Below are 7717 nucleotides of genomic sequence, written 5' to 3'. Positions count from 1 at the left end.
TTCATGTACGGATGAATTTATGGATGCATGTAGCAGAGTGCTTTACTGAAATGTGTGTCTGGAAAAAAATTAATAAAGAATGTCTCTTACAGTATCAAGTTTTGTACAAAAGAAATGTGTTTTAAATGTATGCAAGATCAATGCTGAAAAGTATCAGAGTAACAATCAAGAAAGAAAAAAAGATGAAGTAAGGTCAATGAGGGGTAATCCTGTTCTCAAGGACTCCAGTGGGCCACGTCTAAGAAACTATATCAGTTCATCTCTATTTTACTATATGCTAAAATTTGTCCTTTAAGGTTCCATGCCTGTTTCTGAAAGCAACTAGTTGAAGAATAGCTTTCCCCAGGGACTCATTGACCTCCTTGTTTCTCAGGCTGTAGATGACAGGGTTGATCATGGGACTCAGGACTGTGTAGGAGACAGAGAATAGTTTATCTAGGATCTTGAGAATGTTGGCTCTTGGAACCACATAGACAGTAATCAGTGTCCCATAGTAAACTATAAACACAATGAGGTGAGAGGAGCCTCCCGGTGGTGGAGGGGATTCTCAGGATGGTGGCGATGATAAAAATGTAGGATGTCAGGACCAGTAGACAGGACACAAATGTCCCTATGGCAGAGACAATAAATGTCAGCCGTTGCACCGTCTGGGTGTCACCACAGGACAGCTTTATCGTGGGTGAAAAATCACAAAAAAAAATGATCGATTTCTTTTGAATCACAAAACTTTGATTGGTTTCAGAGTAGCAGCCGCATTAGTCTGTATCCGCAAAAAGAAAAGGAGGACTTGTGGCACCTTAGAGACTAACACATTTATTTGAGCATAAGCTTTCGTGAGCTACAGCTCACTTCATCAGATGCATGCAGTGGAAAATAGAGTCGGGGGATTTTATATACACAGAGAACATGAAACAATGGGTGTTACCATACACACTGTGATGAGAGTGATCAGGTAAGGTGAGCTATTACCAGCAGGAGAGAAAAAAAAAACCTTTTCACCTTGATTATCACTACAAAAGGTTTTTTTTTTCCTCTCCTGCTGTTAATAGCTCACCTTACCTGATCACCCATTGTTTCATGTTCTCTGTGTATATAAAATCCCCCGACTGTATTTTCCACTGCATGCATCCGATGAAGTGAGCTGTAGCTCACAAAAGCTTATGCTCAAATAAATGTGTTAGTCTCTAAGGTGCCACAAGTAAAACTTTGACTGGAACAAGAAAATATTTATTGTGGTGCACCCTAGAAAGCTACTTATCCAGGACCCTGCCACTAGCTGGCAACAAACCCTGCCATTCACCAGAGCAGCATAACGGAGTGGATTGCATACCGCTAAATACTGATCATAAGACATTGCCCTTAGCAGCAGACATTCTGTAAATGACATGACACCAAATAAGTATAATTGCAGAATGCAGCTCTTAACAGAAATGGTTCTGTCCCAGGCAGGAGACTGGCCAGCAGCCTGGGTAGCAAGGTGGAGGTGTAGCAGGTCTCCAGGCAGGACGAGTTCCCCAGGAAGAAGTACATGGGGGTGTGAAGGTGGCGATCAGCCACAACTAGCGCAACAGTGAGGATGTTCCCTGCCACAGTCACAATGAAGATCACTAGAAACATGAGAAAGAGAAGGGGCTGCAGTTCAGGGACATTCCCAAACCCTAAAAGGATGAATTCCACAATGAGTGTTTGGTTTCTTCCTTCTCCTTTTTCCATAATATGTATCTAGAAAAAGAAAATCATTAAATATTGACAGACTGCACGCAATCAGGTTGTTCTGTCGATTATACTAGGTGACACCTAGAGCAGGTAACCTTGTATCATGACATCTGTCTACCTGAAAAGTAAAGTTGTCAATAAACAGAGGAAGACTCATATAATTAAGAGGTTGAGTTTCCAGTATAGGTGAACAAAGAGCGTGGAACTCTATTGAATTACACAAATGTCCCTTCTAACTCCCTTAATCTTTCTTGAACTTTAAAGAAAGACTTTTAGGCTGGGATGTTGAAATATCTTTATCCCGTCAGTGTCATAGCAAGAAATAGAGAAGACATAACAAATTATCAATAGATTGGAAACAAAAAATATTTAGAGTTCAACCACGGGTACCTCTGCCCTGCAGCCGGGAGGTGTAATTCCCAGTTTGGGTAGACACACATGCACTAGCTTTGGTCAAGCAAGCAGGATAAAATTAGCAGTGAGAACATGGCGGCACAAGCAGCCGCTTGGGATGGCCAGCTGTGTACGTGCCTAGGAAGCTTGGTACCTACACAGATGGAAAGCTAAAAGAAATCCCTAAGTATAAAGATCTTTTAAAACTATTTACCACTCTGGAGTTGATGCGCTGGACTGTCTTAGTTGAGGAATATGGAAAGGAATTAAGAGAAGGAAGTCTTGACAGTCCTGCCCCAGATGTCTTTGGTTATGCAGAGGAAGGTGAAAAGAGATGGAAAGACTTGAAGAACAGAGTTATGGAGCACAATATTAGAATAATGGCAAAATATTATACCAGAATTACAATGAAGAGGATGGTACAGCTCCTGGATCTATCTGTTGAGGAATCGGAGGCGTTCCTGTCCAACCTAGTAGTAAATAAGACCATCTTTGCAAAAGTAGACAGATTGGCAAGAATTATCAATTTCCAGAGGCCCAAGGACCCAAATAACCTGCTTAATGACTGGTCTCACAAGCTCAACTCACTGGTGGCCCTAGTTAACAAAACCACACATATTATTGTCAAAGAGGAGATAATACATAACCTGCAATAAGATGCTTGAGTACACTTAAAAAGAAAAGGAGTACTTGTGGCACCTTAGAGACTAACCAATTTATTTGAGCATGAGCTTTCAGCTACAGCTCACTTCATCGGATGCATACCGTGGAAACTGCAGCAGACTTTATATACACACAGAGATCATAAAACAATACCTCCTCCCACCCCACTGTCCAGCTGGTAATAGCTTATCTAAAGTGATCATCAAGTTGGGCCATTTCCAGCACAAATCCAGGTTTTCTCACCCTCCACCACCCCCCCCAAACTCACTCTCCTGCTGGTAATAGCCCATCCAAAGTGACAACTCTCTACACAATGTGCATGATAATCAAGGTGGGCCATTTCCTGCACAAATCCAGGTTCTCTCACCCCCTCACCCCCCTCCAAAAAACCCACACACACAAACTCACTATCCTGCTGGTAATAGCTCATCCAAAGTGACCACTCTCCCTACAATGTGCATGGTAATCAAAGTGGGCCATGTCCAGCACAAATCCAGGCTTTCTCAGCCCCCCCCCCCTTTTTCTTTTTTTTCCCGGACACACACACACACACACAAACTCACTCTCCTTCCTACACCCCCCCCCCCCAGACGTTCTGGTTAAACTTCTGGGGGGGGGGGGTGGAGGGTGAGAAAACCTGGATTTGTGCTGGAAATGGCCCAACTTGATGATCACTTTTGATAAGCTATTACCAGCAGGACAGTGGGGTGGGAGGAGGTGCTGGACAGTGGGGTGGGAGGAGGTATTGTTTTATGATCTCTGTGTGTATATAAGGTCTGCTGCAGTTTCCACGGTATGCATCCGATGAAGTGAGCTGTAGCTCACGAAAGCTCATGCTCAAATAAATTGGTTAGTCTCTAAGGTGCCACAAGTACTCCTTTTCTTTTTGCAAATACAGACTAACACGGCTGTTACTCTGAAACTTGAGTACACTTAATGCTTTTGAAGAAGGCATTAAAACTTGGTAATAGACTATTATCCCAGTGTATATTTGGTTTATTTTCTCTCTACCAAACCCTCACCTTCAGAAGCTGCAATATGGACTGGGTCCCTCAGGTCCCGGGAAGGGGCTAGAGTGGATCGCATTTATTTACTACGATGGGGTGGGTCCAAGCTCCGCTGATTCAATGAAAGGCCGAGTCACCATCTCCAGAGACAATCCCAACAACCTGCTGTATCTGCAAATGACCAGCCTGAAGCCCGAGGACACCGCCCGCTATTACTGTGCGAGAGACACAGTGACACCAAACCGGTTTCTGATCGTACAAAAACCCAGGCGGTGGAATCGCCTTTCTCCCAGCGGCCGCGCGGGGACAGCAGCGACACCCCCCGCTTCGTGCTCGGGCAGGAGAAGCAAAGGCCCTTGGGTGGGGGGCCGAAGGGCACTAGGGTCACAGAAGGCAGCTCCCACTTGGTGAGATTTGTCCCAGGACTTCCCAAAGTCTTGTGCAACATTCCCATCCTGCATTAGCTGTCAGCCAGTTGTCACTGTCAGGTCTGCCATGGCTACAAAACGCTGAACCTGCTTCCCCTTGTACGTGGAGAGTTTCTCAGATTCTGGTCCTGCTGCCACATACGCTTGTCTTCCGCAGTCTAACCCAAAGGCAAAGGGGAATAAGGGAAGCTTTTCCCTGACCCAAGAACACGCCCTATCAGGCCAGGGAAGGATGTCTTGGGATTTGAGATCATTTTACTTCTCCCTTAGGTAAAAGCACAAACATGATCCCCCAGTCCAGACGCTTCACAACACAGAATAAGGGTCCCTCTGAGTCCTCTTCTTTAAGACTGAGGGTAAAGCAAAGGGCAGGAGCTTGTTTCTTATAAGGAAGGGGATATTCAGATAGGTCGAGAAGTTTCCTGTTCATATCTGTCCCTCTCTCTGCCCAGGGGGCACCCGGAGACGCAGTCCGCATCCCCCTGGGTCTGTGCAGTGACCGGCCAATCCCCTGAGAACTTTCCCCTCCCGCAGCGGGGAAAATGAGACTTTGGCTCCATTCGGTTTTCATTCTAGAAGCTTTGGAAGGTATTCGCCCCTCTTACATGCATTGCGGAGAAAGGGGAGATATTGTATTATTGTTCTCAGTACCATTTCCAAACTTGTCCTTATTCCCAGGTGCCCGGTCTCACATCCAACTGGTGGAGCCCGGAGGGGATGTGAAAAAGCCCAGAGACACTTTCCGCCTCTCCTGCAAAGCCTCCGGGTTCACCTTCACCGATTACCACATGAATTGGGTCCCTCAGACTCCTGGAAAGGGCCTGGAGTGGGTCGCCCACATTCAAGTCACCTCCACCTACTACGCTGATTCCGTCAAAGGGAGATTCACCATCTCCAAGGACAATCCCAACTACATGGTTTATTTTCAAATGAGCAACTTGAAGACAGAGGACACTGCCCTGTATTACTATGCAAAGCGCACAGTGAACCGAAACCTATGCCTGATAATACACAAACACCAGCTGCGGATTCACCCTTATCCCATGGGCCGCAGAGGGCTGCAGATCCATAAACTATAAAGCACTGGGCGCAGGAATAGGAAGGGTCACCAGGCCAGGAGTAAAGTCAGGTTTATGTATTTAATTCCCAGACAATATTCCATCTTGTTGCCCATCGCTCCATAGTGGGTGTGATCTCTGATCAAGTATCAGACAATGTATCAGAGACCCTCAGAGCCTTTGCTAGATTCTCTGGCCACCCAACTGAATCCAGCGCTCCACACACCTACCCAGGCCCCACACACTCCCTGCCTCCTGGCTTAAACTCCTTTGGGTCAATCCAATATATGCAAAGTTGACAGCTCCCACTTCCTGGTTAAATACTGACAGTAGCACCTCAGACAAAAGACCTGACCCACTGGGGACTCCCTTCCTGCCCCACCACGATGCTCTTTGCATTATGAAACTTCATTTGACCGACTGGACTCTCATGTCGTTTTTTTGAACATACAGTTGAACTACACTTTAGAGGACAGAGTCTTCCCTGCTCTAACTTAAGGGACTGGCCAGGGAAGTAGATTTGACAGAAATGAAACCGACATACAACTCCACTAACACCGAAGGAATGTAAGAGAAAAGTGGGTGCAAATCATTCCTCCCTCCTCTTTACACAGCTGGGAATGGCCTCATAAGGTTCACATCAAGGCAGAGTCGGGCCCCCGACCTTTTTAATTTAATTATTCACTATTCATATCACTTTTCACCAATTGCTTTCCTCTCAATGGTGTCTTCTGGTAGATTCTCCTGACCCTATCTGATCCAGCAGTGAAAAAGTCAGACATGCACTGTAGATGGATGTAAGGTGAACCTCTATATCATGCCTTGGATACAAAAAGCTTCCAGGAAGAAGTGGGAGTGGACGCTTTACTATCATACTTCCAGATCACAATCTTCCCTATGGAGCTTAACAGCCTCCATGCCGGAGAAGGAAACTCCTTTCAGACTTAAAGTGATGCCTTCAAACGTTAAAGCAGTTTTCAGTAAACCACAGTGCACTATTCACACTTCTGTCTCCAATGCTACTAAACATTATGTGATTCTATTTATTCCGCCCCACCTCCATTAACATTATCATGTAACACCTGTCTGCCCATGCATTAAGGCTTCAGTTTGAGTTATAGACTTTAGGGTTAGGACAAGACTTCAGGCCTCCGGGTAGGATTAAAATGTAGGGTTAAGATTAGCTCTAGGTTTAGGGTTAGAGTTAAGGTTTATGGTTACAAATAGGGTTAGGATTTAAAGGCAGAGAATAAATTTGAGGTTCAGGTTACAATTAAAAGTTAATCTGACATGTTATGTTTAATATTAGGGCCAAATTTGTAATTAGCGTATACATTTAAGGTTAGGGTTAGGGTAAATGTTAAAAATTAAGATTATTTGCTACCCTTAGAAATAGGGATAGAGTACAAATTTAGGTTTGTGTTCAGGTAAGTGTTAAATTTTGGGTATGGTTTTATCTTTATAGTTAGGTTTTAGGTTGGGCTTTAGTATTTGTTTCAAGGTAGGGATGGAGGGTGAGGCCTAGTATTAAAAGTTAGGGTTAGAATTTACATTTAGGGTTAGAATTGCCTTCAGGGAAGAAGTCAGGATTTAGGGATAGAACTAAGGTATTCCTTTAGCTTTCAGGTTGAGATCAATAAAAAGGTTAAGGTTTATCATTAGGGTTAAATGTGGGAATTAGGGAGAGGACAAAGAAGACTGGACTCCTTACAGTCACATAGGAAGCTCTAATCCAGTCGAGTGAGCTCTCCGACTGGGAGAGGGGGGTACCCCAGAGATAAATTGCCGGCCCTTCTCTCAGCCACACAAAAGAAACTGAGTTCGCTCTAGAAAATAATTGGAGTCTCTTATAAGAAGGGAGATATGCAAACTGGGGGGGGGGGAGAGTTTCCTGTTTAAATCTGTCTCTCTCACTTCCACAGCTGTGAGACAATCTGCAGCCCCCCTGTCTCTGGGCAGACACCAGACAATCCCCCTGAAAACTCTCCTCTCCAAACATAGGGACAATGAGACTTTGGTTATATCTCGTTCTCACTGAAGCAGCGTTTGAAGGTATTTCCCCCCTTTTAATGTATTGGAGAGGTAGGGGATTGTTATTCTGTTGTCCTAGATACTTACTTTCCCCTTAATTCGCAGGTGCAGCTGGTGGAGTCCGGAGGGGGTGTGAAAAAGCCCGGAGACTCTCTCCGCCTCTCCTGCAAAGCCTCCGGGTTCCCCTTCAGCGATTACTGACTACCCCAACAACCTGCTGTATCTGCCTGAACCCCGAGCACACGGCCCGGTATCACTGTGCAAGAGACAGACACAGGAGGGAAGCCGGTCTGAGATTAGACAATAACGTGTCCTTTCGCTTTCAGAATCAGTTCGCTTTTGGTGGGGATCAACCACCAAAATCTGCTGAGGAGAAAAGAGAGAAAACCGGGGAATCTACCAATTCCTTCCTGTCACCTCC

At 45.1% G+C, this 7717-nt stretch overlaps 1 pseudogene; it reads right to left on the bottom strand.

Moving 5' to 3' along the window:
• Nucleotides 1-277: 277 nt before the first annotated feature.
• On the bottom strand, nt 278-1713 carry LOC144273277 (olfactory receptor 6F1-like; annotated as a pseudogene).
• Between the last annotated feature and the right edge of the window lie 6004 nt (nt 1714-7717).

The sequence above is a fragment of the Eretmochelys imbricata genome, chromosome 13 (genome assembly GCF_965152235.1).
Source record: "Eretmochelys imbricata isolate rEreImb1 chromosome 13, rEreImb1.hap1, whole genome shotgun sequence".
NCBI classification, from domain to species: Eukaryota; Metazoa; Chordata; order Testudines; family Cheloniidae; genus Eretmochelys; species Eretmochelys imbricata.
Note: the sequence above shows the minus strand (reverse complement) of the source record. Positions and strands in the feature narration are given on the sequence as shown.